The sequence below is a fragment of the Mytilus galloprovincialis genome, chromosome 7, assembly GCF_965363235.1.
Source record: "Mytilus galloprovincialis chromosome 7, xbMytGall1.hap1.1, whole genome shotgun sequence".
In the NCBI taxonomy this organism is placed as follows: domain Eukaryota; kingdom Metazoa; phylum Mollusca; class Bivalvia; order Mytilida; family Mytilidae; genus Mytilus; species Mytilus galloprovincialis.
Genome location: NC_134844.1, coordinates 62062324 through 62077114, shown reverse-complemented (window position 1 = coordinate 62077114; position 14791 = coordinate 62062324).

The following is a 14791-nucleotide window of genomic DNA, read 5'->3' as shown; positions in this document are numbered from 1 at the left end:
TCTATATCCAAATTAAATTAATTAAAACTGTAATCCATGATCACAAATTGAATGCTTTGTTTACAATTGTTCAAAGCCATGTGCTTTTTGGCGGGAAAATTCGGGAAACCCCTTATTAACAGGAAACAGTTACATTTCATTGTTATTTATAGACAGTAGGAATTTCATTTTGGAAATCATTTTGATTACAACTTCTAAGATTTATTCATGAAAAATTATAATAATTTCTTGGGGTGAAACTGATAATACTTTTTTTATTAAAATAATTTACATCTAGGGGTATGGAAAGGGGGGCTGTTTTTTTTTGTTTTTTTTTTCAATAATATTACAAATATATATAAAGTTCACCAGTCTGAAAATACATGGTTAAATGGATTTTAATTCTGAAAAACTCATGTTTATTTAATTCCTTTATTATTTCCATCATAATAAGAAACAAGCTACATGTATAAGGTATTTCAAACATATATTTTTGGCTTTTATATAAGAACATTCAAGACTATTAGTATGTATGTGCCTGCAGTAAAAACAAACCTGGTAAGGCCTAAAAAAATTCTACAGGGCCCTTGTAAAAACTTTTGAATCCAGGCTGGCCTTCAGAGAAAATGTTAAGTATTGTTCCTGACTGTATTGCAGATTTATGTGAAGTTTTTAAACTGACATGCACAATTCATTTCACAAGTGTAATAAAAATAATTCTACAAAACAACGCAGCGCATCACGTTGCAAATTCATCTTAGACCCACCATGCATCAAGAAATATGTCTATGTGGTAATATTAAGTATTTGATTTTTTTTCAGTGAGAACGCGCTAAAGTGCCCTTTTTAAAAACGCGCCCCTCTATTTTCAAATCCTAGCTGGAACACTGATTTAAACATAAAACTTTTATTTTTAAAGGATACGAAATCAAGAAATAGCCTTTCATAGCAGTATTAAACTGTCAATTTAACCCTGGAATCCTGCTTAAAAATTAAAAAACAAATTAAATGATATATTCTTGTATTCAATGGGCATTCACAGAAACTGAAATAAGGCAAACATTACTTCATGTCAGAACATACATGTATTTATAATTATATATCTGATATACGTATACAACATTTTTCCATTTTTCAATGCATTTTTACATTTGAAATCTGCTTAGTTGAATTGATTTTTTTTTACGAAAGAACATTTCTATCAAAGTTATGAATGCAAGCTTTTATTATTGCAAGCCTAATACTATCGCATTTTAACCATTTTGAAATATTAAGATAATTCTGAATTAACAGTTATCAGTGCGTCACTTTCTTGATAAAAATATTGTGTAAAATTGAATAGTTTGACCATTAAATATGATAAATATGTAAGATATTTTAAAAATGTGAAAGCCATTTCACAATCAAGCTGAACAAAATTCACGGTTAAATTGAACTATGTGTTATACTGTATATTAGTTTATTACAATGAATGTTCCCTGTGCTATCGTCTATTTGGAAGTGAAGTGCTTTTTGTGTATGAATGTCAGAACATGTTGAATTGCATGAATGGTAATGTGTAATTGTTAATTCATAATATTTATTGAAAGAGTATTTTGTATTTGGACGATATTAAGAATCTTAATATTAAGTATTTATATGTAATTTTGATAGCGCTAAGTGATTATGTGTTGTAACTATGTGTTTTCCATATATTATATATTCAGTTACAAGTGTCTAATAGTTTATACTTTTTTCTTAAAACCAGACATGCTATAGTTTCTTATGTAAAAAATAATATCAAAATAATTTTATAAAACAACCTAGAAATGGTGATTGTTGAAGATGAGAAAAGTTTTGGGTACACAATTTGCAATTACTTAATTTAGCCATTGTATTAGAGAATTTCGCAATTTATTAGAACTCATTATAGATACTGAGCTATAAAGAAATTTTGAAAAAGTGTTTTTTTACCTACATAAGACTTATTTATAAGTGGCTCTTCGTTTGAACAACAGTAGTTAGCTATAGTATCAAAGGGCCAAACCTGTCACAATATTAAAAAGTAATAAAAAGAACTTGCGGAATTTTCAGCTAAGTTTAAGTAACCCAGTCTAACATTTCGAATCCTTGGCTACTTGGCCCAATCTTTTCTAATTACTGGAAAATTGTTAATTTCTGTTTATTCATGATAACAAACAGGTAAAGGGACATTTGGCCATCTTTCTCTTATTATTTATTTTCAAAATTATGCAATCATCACGGACAAGTCCTTAAGAAGAGATAACGGGTCTGGCATACAAAATTTGAATCTGGGTTCTATGAAGAGTTTTGTCCAAAAGGCATTTGAAAATTTATGTTATTTTCCTCAAAACAAATTCCTGATGATCTGGAAAGTCTGTAGCTTAATCACTGTGGTTTAAAATCCAGGTTTTGTCCCATTCAATGCAGTGGTAAAACAGTTTTGGCTGATCATAAGATATGGTAGAGTTTATTTGTATTGTTTATTCATTGGGATGAAATTACTTTATTTCATCCCTACTACTATTGTAAGCGACTCAAAATAGTTTTATTGTCAAAATATGAGAAAGAAGAGCACTATAAACTTGTATATATAAATTAAAAGGATTTGATATTTGAATCCATGAATTTGTTATCCTGAACTTTAGTGAATGCACTGATATATATGGCTAAACATACTTAGTGCTTGATTACAATCTGTATCTGATATTGATTATTACTTAACGAATTTAATCTGATTGGGTATGGCACCGAAATTAGGACATGGTTACTGAAATACAATTGTGTTTCCAATTGTACCAGGACTTTTTTCGAGAATAAAAGGTAACAGATTTACATTTTTTTTCTCAGCATTTATAATTATCTATTTAAAAGAAAAACATATCTTTCTTGGCATGCTCAGTATTGTAACAAGAAAAACATTGAATAGTTGATTTAAAAAATTATCTTTTGATAAATGGAGGCTATTGAGGCCATACCCAGTCTGGTCAGATTTATAGAGTAATAGATATTTGAAATATGTATGAGTTGTGCAAATGAATGAATGTTGACATTATTTCCATCAAATACATTATATAAAATATGAAAAAATGAATTTATTAGTATTTTATATAGTTTCAAAAATAATTATTGTGTTATTGTGTTAGATTTTTATGTGTGTTATATTATGTTTTGTTTGCTCATTAATTTAATTTCTTGCTAAGCAAGATCATCATGAATTGTTTATTTTGTGGGTAAAATTCATTAGTTTTCCATTTTTCTGTTCTACAATGAGTTTTATAGAAAAAAGTGAGTTTACTTAAGCTGTATTGCAGAGACAAAAGCAATTGTATCCAAGGTTATACTTGAATTCTTTAGAAAAATGAAAAATGTAGGTAATTCAAAAATAAATTAGCGCATAGAACAAAGTAATGCTTAGAATTTTTAAAATTCAGAAAAATCATTTGCAAGCTACCGCACACAAAAATAAATTACTTTAAAATGACCATCCCATTCATAATTACAAGTAAAATCCACCAAACATGTAGTTTAGTTCCTTTTTATAATACGAGTGTGAAGGCATTTTAGGAATGTGCAAGATACCTTTTGTTGAAGGTTTATAACTTTTATGATTATACATTTTTCATAAATAAGCTTATATGGTTAATGCATCATCAAGTATATGAAATTATATTTCCTGTAGTTTGAACAAATAACTAAATTAAATTTCTTTTTCACTTTTGTAATTTTAGAATAACAAAGTTATCATAAAAATTTTCTGCTTTAAAATTTACCGGTAGCTTTTACAAGAACTTTCTAAATTTGGTGCAAATTAAACAACAAATAAACAAAACAGTCTTAGTTTTTCAAGAGAATCTGTTTTACTATAGGGATTTTGTTTATTTTTGTAGAACTTAATTTGAGTTTTCATATACTGGCGGGTAATCATTATATGTCATACTCATTTTCATAATGCTTTTCCATAAGTAACAAATGTGCATTGCTTCTCTACAGATTAGATTATTTTTGACTCTTGTAGAGTCCCAATTAATAGAATAATAACAGGTTTGCCAAATCCTTTTTAAATGAAGCATGAACTTAGGATCTAGAATTTTAGTCATTTTGGATGTTAAAAGGCTTACATATTAACAATTTATGTAGATGCCAGCTTTCATTTGTCATTGCTTACATTGTAAATATGTAGCACATAGTCATGCTTTAAAAAAATTGCAAAGTATGTAAGAAAAAAACCTCTGAAATTGATTTTTTATTTAGAAAAAAAATATGCACCTAACGAAGAATATGCATATAGAAGGTTAATAAATAATAGTATGTTCATTATCTTTCAAAGATTTTGTTACTACTTGCTATGAAATTGATCACTACAAAGTATTTGTTTGGCAAACGAATCATACCATGAAACTCTTAACAAAAATATAAGACAGATTTGATTAATAATGATTTGTTTTAAAGTTATATTATTAATATACAACTGTGCTTGCTTTGTCAATATAAATCAAATATGTGTTTTCCCATTTTATAAAATTCATTATTCATTATCATTGACCATTTGGGACCTTTATACAGAAATAAAGACAACACACGTACTGTTAAAATGTCTGAACCTAATCCTTATTGTGTGAAAACTCGAATGACATCTAAAATTTATTTTTAAAAAAGATAATGTATTGTTCATGAAAACAAAATTGTTCAGACATATTTATATCTATATATGAATTAATATTTCAGCTGAGCAAATTTGGATTATAAAAATATCACTTGCTCTTGATAAAATTGACAAGTCACAAACATGAGGGTTGGGTTCATTTATTTTGCAATAGGAATATAAACTTTTGTATTTTGTTATTGAGAGTAAAAATGTTCAAATAAAACCATTCAGTTTAATGTTGTTATGTTACATTGAGTACTTAGATCCTCTGATTGAGTTTGTACATATCAATAACTCGATGGTTTTCTAATAAAAAAAAACTATGAAGACATAACTTACTTTTTTGTTTCCTTGAAATCATTACTTTTAATATCAATATATAGGAACACCAGCCACATGAAATATGTATACCAAGTGTTTCAATGATTGATAATTGTTAACTTAACATCATGAAGCTGATATTTCATGTTATCTAAAATCATATAGTGTACAAATAAGATCATCTTGTAAGCTACAATAATTGACTATTTTGAATAGCACAGCCCAATCAATTTCAAACAATACACATTGTAAATAATGTAATAGTCTAGTCAAAATAGCATTTGACCTAAAAAAAAATTGCAACAGAATTTGTTTTGGTATTTTTCTATTCAAAATGACTTTCTTTATAACATACCAAAAGTCTACCAAGATATCTGAGTGGGAACATGGATTTTTTTGGGTGAAAAATAGCAAAATTTGTCAAAAATAGCGAAAAACTGGGAAAAGCTTGTAAAACATTCATTTTTGATGATAATTATTTCAATTCAAAAGTTTTACAACAGTTTATACAGTGTTTATGAAATGAAATAACAACAAAATAGTTATTTTTTTTTATAAACATGAAATTTTAGGTGAAAACATCCAATTTTTGTTGGAATTTGAGATTCACATAGTGTGAATTGATCACCAAAACAGATAGGAAAATATAAAAAATGATAATAGAAGTTCATTTTATTCTTTAAAAACGACAAAAACCTTTATTTTAATCATTCATAAACTTTACAGCAATTCCTTATTGGGTAAATGATGATTTTGGGTAAAATATAGTAAAATCAATCAAAAATCGTTAAAAACTGGAAAAACACCAATTTGGAGTTTTAACTGTTTTTGAATCACTCCAAAATAGAAAAACGGAAATCTTAATATAATTATAATCAGATCAAACAAAATTAATTGTAAAACAATAGTAAAATAACTGATTTTAGGTGAAAAAATATGGAAAAAATTATTTATATTTTTCAGAAACCATTTTTTCAACAGACACATCATTTGGTGTCACAGTTTGTTTACAGTTGCATCTAATATTTAAATGTTAAGAAGCTTATCAGGAGCAGGTGGAAGTTCCATTAAATTGGACAAAGTTTTCCATGTTTGATTTCCCAACTATAGTCTGCATGGTCTGTAGGAACTATGTCAACTTCTTCTGATAATACACTTGAAGGCTATGAAATTGCCCTGAATCTGATGTTGGTGGAAAACTTTTCACCTGAACCAATGTGTTTCCAGTAATTACTATAGATTTGAATTTTCTCCAGAGAAGAATGTCAAGTCCTTTTAGAGGAAGTCCTCAATATAAACATATGAGCACTTCTTCTCCTGCTTTGATGATATCTGCTTTAATGAAGCCTTATTCATGAAAACTTGATCTTAATGGAAATCCTTTGCTTATTCCAAAAAGCTTAGATGATGAGTCACAACCTGTCATAGAAGCAAAAAGAGCAACAAATTACAAACATCATCCCCAGGAAATCCTTTAGACTGTTTTATGTTCCATATTTTCATTTTTTTGGTTGATTGTCATTTATTCAGATTTAAAAATAACCCGTTTGCACCGCTGATTAACATGATGAATAAGTAACACTAATAGATCCGTATCTTCACCATTTACTATGACTACTAAAGACAAAGCACAATCCAAAGCTGTTTGCACAATCTGCATCACCAGTCGCATTCTTACATCTAATGTTATTATCTTTTACATCGTCACAAAGCACGTTAATAAGATATAGGAAGATGTGGTGTCACTGGTGTGAGTGCCAATGAGACAACTCTCCATCCAAATAACAATTTATAAACGTAAACCATTATAGGTCAATGTACGGCCTTCAACACAGAGCCTTGGCTCACACCGAACAACAAGCTATAAAGGGCCCCAAAGTTACTAGACTAAGTTTTAAACCATTCAAACGGGAAAACCAACGAGCTTGTTTGTTTTGACTGCTTGACATGAAAAGTTCCTTTTTAGTAATGGATAATAGATTATTTTCTTCATCAATACTACATACAACAGACCTTTTTTGGAGTGGTCTTTCAACAGATTTGACTATAGAAAAAATATTGATGAGAAGTGTCAAATCTTGTGGAGGCCTAACCAGGGGCAGAGGAATGGGTGAATCAGAGAATTGGACAGATTTATCAAGTACTGTAGATTCATTATTATTCGTTGAAAACTAATTTCGTGGGTTTCGTGGGTACATATGCACCACGAATTCAAATATTCAACGAATAGCATAATGCCAATGGGCTTTGTATACAGAGACCGGCAAAACCATGAAATCAAATATCCACGAAAATGCAAGTTTTCGGCAATCCACGAAAATAAATGAATTCACAGTAACTAAACAACTAAGTGATAAAAAAGCTAAAATTGATATGCCAATCAAAGACAAAAACGACAATATGCTAACAACAGAACGAGATCAATATTTGAGATGGAAGGAACATTTTCAAGAGGATCTTAATACAAAAGAACCAGATCATCTAGCAATTTTTCCTTAGGCACCCTTAGACCTTGAAATAGACACAGATCCACCTTCAAAACAAAAAATACAGGCAGCCATTAAAAGCTTGAAAAACAAAAAGTCACCTGGCATAGACCAACTAAATACAAAACTTTTTAAGATAGATACAGTGCTAGCAGCGGATTCTGTACACCCAGTATTCCCTGAAAATATGAGAGCAAGCTGTCATTCCTAACAGTTGGTCTGAAGGCAACATCATAACAATACCAAAACAAGGAGACTTAACTTACTGCAATATTTGGAGAGGAATCACCTTACTATCGATTCCAAGTAAGGTCTTCTGCATAATTTTAATATCAAGACTTATAGAGGCTGTTGAAAAGAAACTACGACAAGAACAAGCTGGTTTTAGAAAAGGTAGAGGCTGCATAGACCACATATTGGTCCTACGTAACAACTTAGAACAGTGTCATGAGTGGCAGATGAATCTACTAGTAAATTTTGTGCACTTCGAGAAAGCATTTGACAGCTTACACCTGGAAAGTCTTTAGGGTAGTTCTTAGAAACTATGGAATACCAGGTAAGATAGAGCATCTCATCAAGTAGTTCTATACAAATTTCTCAAGTACCATCAACTCTGAAGCTGACACTAGTTTCCTTGTAAAAGACAAGTAAGACAAGAAGGATATGTTATGTCATCTGTGCTGTTCATATTTGCTATTGATTGGGTAATGAGAACAACCCCAACAGAAAGTAACAATGGACTGAGATAGACATTTTGTACCACAGACTATGCTGATGATTTAGCACTTTTCTCCCATACCAAAGATCATATGAAGGAGAAGACCAAAAAGCTAGAAGAAACAGCTAAAATGATTGGACTTGAGATCAATGCCAAAAAGACAAAGCTAATGTACCTCAATACAGAAAGACATCCTATCATATTTATAGAAGGAAAACAGCTGGAAACAGTAGATTCATTTAATTATCTAGGCAGTTGTATAATCACAGAAGGTGGTGCTGAAAGAGATATAAAGATCAGAATAGGAAAAGCTAGATCCGCATATATTAGACTAGGCAACATCTGGAAAACAACAGCCTTTTTAAAGAAGACCAAGCTCAGGCTCTATAACAGCTGTGTACTTTATGTACTCCTATATGGGTCAGAGTACCGGAGAATGACTGAGAAAGATATCAACAGGTTCTGAAGCTACTATAACAAATGTCTGAGGAAAATAATGAAAATATTCTGGCCAAACAAAATCTCCAACAAAGACCTACATGAGATGACCAGCACCCAGGACATGGAGACTTTGCTGATATAAAAAAGCTGGCGGTGGCTTGGTCATGTTATACGCAAAACATCTGATGACATGACCAAGGTAGCCCGACCTCAAACAACATAAAGACGCACCATAGAAAATGAGCTAAAGGAAAGAGGATATACCTGGGGCACAGTGGAAAGAAAAGCAAACAACCGAGAAGAGTGGAGGAAACTTGTCCTTGTCCTATGTGCTGTAAGGTATAGTAAGGACTAAGTAAGTAAGTAAAGACATGTTTTAAAAACACTTAACCAAGGATATCTGAAAACGCAGGTCAAGTTTTAATGAATAATGCTTTATTAAAGCAGATATCATCAAAGCAGGAGAAGAAGCATCTGATTCAGGGCAATTTCATAGTCTTCGAATGTATTATCGGTGCCAAAAATGGATGTAAGAAGAAGTTGACATGGATCCTACAGACCATGCAGACAATGGTTAGTAAATTTCACGTGGAAAACTTCGTCCAATTTTGATTGAACTTCCTCCTGCAACTGATAAAAGTTTTAACATTGTAAGATGCAAATGTAAGCAAAACTGCAACACCAAATGATGTGTCTGTAGACAAAATGGTCGGTAGGATGCGGTGAATGTTGTGGTTTGAGTTTTTCTTATACTGTTCCCATTGCTGAATCTGACTTTACTGATGAAAAGATATTTGCAGCACTTTTTATAGCTGACTATACGGTATGAGCTTTGCTCATTGTTGAATGCCATACGGTGACCTAAAGTTGTTAATTTCTGTGTCATTTTGGTCTCTTGTGAACAGTTGTCTCATTGGCAATCATACCCCATCTTCTTTTTTATATTTTGCCGGAACAAACAAAAATAACGCATATGATTGGACATAAATGGAAAATATCAAGTTCATCTTAAGAAACGATACGACAAGCTACAGAGGATTGTTTATATATATATATAGTGCGGGCGAGTAGAAATTTAGATAATAATTCACTTTTTTTTTCTAAACAAGATAAGTGTATATATATTGTTCAGTCTGCAATTAAACCTGTTGCTTAAATGTTCTATTAATTTACTTCTCAGTCGTTGAGGTTGATTCTTTCAAAACTGAGCATTAATTTTGTGTGGTTTAAGAAATTGATATCAAAAGGTGGTGTTACTAGTAATTTTCATATTGTTTTTATCCCAAAAAATTGTAGGACATCAGGTAAAGAGGTTTTAATACTATACATGTCATTTCTGTAATAAGTATGGCATGTATAAGAAATTTAATGTGCGGTTAGTTATATTATAAAGATGGTAAGTTAATATGCCGTGATAGATCAGTTATAAATCATAAATAGATGCCAATGTCCAAAAACTCATCAATATTTTCTGCAAAAATAACCTTATAAAGATACACTCATGTCGTTTTTTAGAAGAAGAAAAATATAACAAACTAGCAAACAACAACCACAATGGTCCAAGCAAACTAGTAACGAGGCAATATTTACATGACGAAATGATATCCTCGGGAATATTCAACAATTAGCAACTCCAATTAAGTTATAGCAAATAATCTTTCTATTTGATTTCTGTACTCACCGATTGTGTATATGAAATTGGCCCTGTCTAGAGTTGGCATGGTTAGTACATACGACCAAATCGTAGAAAAATCACCCATTGATTCGAGGTACAGTTTGTCAATCGGTCGATATATATATAGATTATACATTATGAATTGCACAGACTATAATGAAGAACCTTAATGTCTATATCTAAAACTGAACTTACTTAGTGCCATCACCAATCCAAAATGTAATGAGAAAATTGTAGTTGTTTTTTATTATTTTGGGCCTGGTCTGTTCTAACGATGTTTGTGCTTTTTACGTATTACTATAGAGTAACGTAACAAAACTTTTAAAATAAACATAATTATCATGCCTTATTATACAGCACTACTTTTAATGCTGTCATTCCAATCCAATTTATAAATGGCATTATACGTAACCATAAACGTCTTATTCTTTTTTCAGTTTATCTCACCATGGAGGATTCGAGAGATCTTTGTGGAGTTTGTACTTTACGTCATGTCTCAAAATCCTCTATTGTCTGGTGTACTGAATGTGATGAAGGATTGTGTATAGAATGTGAAGAACATCATAGTTTGTCAAAATCTTCAAGAAACCCTGTCACAATACCAGTTACCGAGTACCAGAAATTACCTTCTGATGTATTGAATATAAATCAATACTGTAAAATCCACAATGAAAAATATATCATTTACTGCAAGAAACATGAAAGTCTGTGCTGCAGTGATTGTATCGTCGAAAGTCACAATGAGTGCCGTGATATCGTAAAACTAGCTGAAGTCATAAAGAACGCAAAAGTTTCAAATGCTTTCTATGAAATGGAACAAACTTTAGTCGAAGTTTTAGAGAATATAAGGAAAATTCGTGAAAACTGCCAAGAAAACATTAAAACATTATTAAAACAAAGAGCAAAAATTGAAGGGGATATCGAACAGACCCGCATAACTATCAACAAACATCTTGACAAAATAAAAAAACAATATAATGGAGGAATTAAGCGAGGTTGAAAAAAAAGAAAGAAAACAAGGAGATCGGTAATCTCATAAAATTGCTGGAAAAAAGGGAAAACGAGATATCAGATTTTCAGAGGAAATTTTCAAGCATTAAACAATACGAGTCAGACTTACAGGCGTTTCTTGCTTTGAAACAGTTAGAAAAAGACGTATTCCTGGAAGAAGAGTTTCTACAGTCACTTGTCGATAAACATTCCATAAAACAGTATTCGTTGATATATCAGCCAAATGCCACCTTACAAAATTTTGTATCAAATGTAGTGACGTTTGGTAAAATTTTCATTGAAACCAAACAACACGATACTATCCTGACCACGATCAAGAGAAAACAAGCCCAAATGACGGTACAAGAAGCAAAATCAAAGGCAATTGAAGATATCAATCTGAAGCTTCACATGACAATAAATGGAACGGGAAATTATGTCTTCGGCTGTTGTATGTTACCAGATAATAGAACGATATTTACAAATCATTACAGCAAAAGTTTGAGAATTTTAAAGAAAGGTGGATCTTTCGATTGCGACTTTAAGACATCACATTCAACATATGATGTAGAATGTATCTATAAAGATACATTGGTTGTAACATCCGGTGATTCCAAAAGCAAATGCATTACCATTGTCGATATGAAATATAAACGAGTGAATAAAATTATACCACTTAATTCGGTCGCATATGGTATAACAGGAACAGATGGTGGGCTTTTTTTTTTTTATTTCGGAGGAGAATGGGAAATCCAAATGATCAATCTACAGGACGAGACAGTTCACCAAGTAGTTCGAGGAGAAGCAATACCCGGAAATGGTTACGTTACAACATTGTTTTACAATGTTTACCAAACAAGACCAAGCAAAAATACTGTGATATGTTATGACCTTACAGGAAACACACAATGGACATTCAAGAATGATAATGTTCTCAAGTATCCAGCCGGTATCTCTGTAGACAAAGTTGGAAATGTCTTAGTAGTCGGACACCTAAGTAACAATGTTGTAGTAATATCTGGTGATGGGAAACGACACAGAGAAGTACTTTCATCAAAAGATGGACTCTCAAACCCGTGGGCTCTACATTATAATCAATTTACCGATCAACTTCTTGTTGCAAATGTTCACTCCAACGCTGTTATTTACGACTGTGTTTGAAAATACAATGTAGTCGAATAACTATCATATATCACTGTAACATACGAAACATTGAACGATACCAATGCAATTATCAATAAACGTCTAGTGCACGATATGTAAGAATGTATCTTATCTACCTTAATCAAAAAATTGAAAACAACACGTTTAACAATTGTGTTGGTCCGAAGCGCTTTTCTGGATTAAGAGTAGCATGTACCAATTTAACAACTTTTAAAATTGAATAACTGTTTATATCAATTCAAATGTTATTTCTACTTGTTACAGAAAATTGAGACACGACACTTGAATATCCATATAAAGAATTTTGAAAAAGTATAAAAGTACTCTAACAGATATACCGTACTCCAAGGAATATTCAAAATACGGATAGTCCCTTACCAAATGTCAAAATCAAGTGCGAATCCCTATCAAACGAAATGAAAACAACTGTCATGTTCCTGACTTGGGTCAGATATTTCCTAATGTAGAATATGGTGAATTAAATCTGGTATCATAGCTAGTTTAACAGTCGCATGTAATTCCATTAAATTGACAACAGTGTATGCGCAAAACAAACAGACAAAATAAATGTCAAAACATAGGGTACAGCAGCAGTCTTGTCATCACTATAACAAGGAACTATGACAACAAACAAAAACCAAATGGCATATAGAGAATATTCAGACACTGTACATAAGCAAAACGATAGAAACAAACACAAAAAAATATCATAGTACAAACATTCAATAGCGGGATGTATAAATACTGAGCCACACCGAACCGATTTTATAAAAAATAAGACTGAACAGCAAAGTTTTAACATATACAAAGCCAAAAGAAACCACTATAACACGTCATTTAGATGACAACATATCAGTACCTAGAACCTATCCTTCAAGACCATCATTTATTATTTGTGAAAATGATAAAATTATCATAAATATTAAAAGCACTTACTGTTAAATCAAATTCTAATATGACGCGCTTCTTTCGCTTTGTGAACAAACCCATGCTCTAAATCCAATAAAATGTGTTTCCACATGCGTGAATTGACTACTACATAATAATGAATTTTATTAAATTGGCATGCATTAGATACATTTCATTAAATTAAAAACACTGTTATACTCTTAAATGATGCACATGTTGTTATACTAATTCATTTATTATCACTGTAATGTGTTGCATTCCAAAATTGACAAATTTGACCTAGATACGACACCCGTTCATGTTCGCTGTTCAAACTCCTCCCTCTGAAAAATCACAATGCCAGTCGTTTGCTTCTTTACAAACAAATAATGGAGGTTCATGGAAGAGCCTATACAAACGATCTATACTTATACACATCGGACATATAATTCACCTTAATTGTCTTCATCAGAATCGAAATAATTGATGCAAGCTATACTTTATTGTAGTTTTAACATGGGTAGGCATTATATTCGTGTTATTTTAGCCCTCACTATCGCTCGGGCAAAAATAATCACGAATATAATGCCTACCCATGTTAAAACTACAATAAAGTATAGCTTGCATCAATTATTTCTTAAATAAATAATTAAAGTAAATAACGTCGAAGTATACTTTACTTTAAATTAAATTTTAAAAAAAGTTAAGAATGTTAATCTTGAATAGTTTTACTTTCATAAACGTGATTGTTGACTTTCTTTTAAAAGAAAATCCTTTATTTGATCAATCGTCAGATATAAACTACTATGAAAGTATTGTATTTACACAATTCTTTATTTTGCCGACCACGTTTCCGTATGCAGTGACCTAAATCATGACACGTTTCGTTAGAACTTCGGCAATCGCACAGGACAAGTGCAAGCGAGAAACTGTGATGAAATAAAAGGTTTACAATATGAAAATGAGTAGATTTGGTATGCTTGCTAATGAAGCAACTATCAGCCAAAGTTCAAATGAAGAGGATGTCCCTTTGATATCTTTCGTCCCTCTTTTATAAGAAACCGTACGGCCTTCAATAATGGGATAACCCCACACAGTCAGCTTGATAAACCCCATAGGACATGTAGAAAGAAGATAGTATTAACCGAAAAAATCATCCATCAAATCATTTATCAATTACTGTTATGACAAGTTTAATTAATTGAAACGCAAGGAAGACAATAAGATATATCAATTATGATGAAAAAAACCTATACCCTCTTTTGTCTGATTTTTTATCTACGTGTTTCATGATACTGTGTTCACTGTTTATCAATTGGTGACGATCGGTAAATTAAGGCACCAGAACTCGAAACTTAATTTACATATGTTACAGGTAAAATTTGCGATCACCAATCAGAGGATGAAATCTTTTTTAGGGGATTATACTATATGAATTAGCAATAATCGTCCCAAAAAACGTGCGCAGATGATTAAGTTTA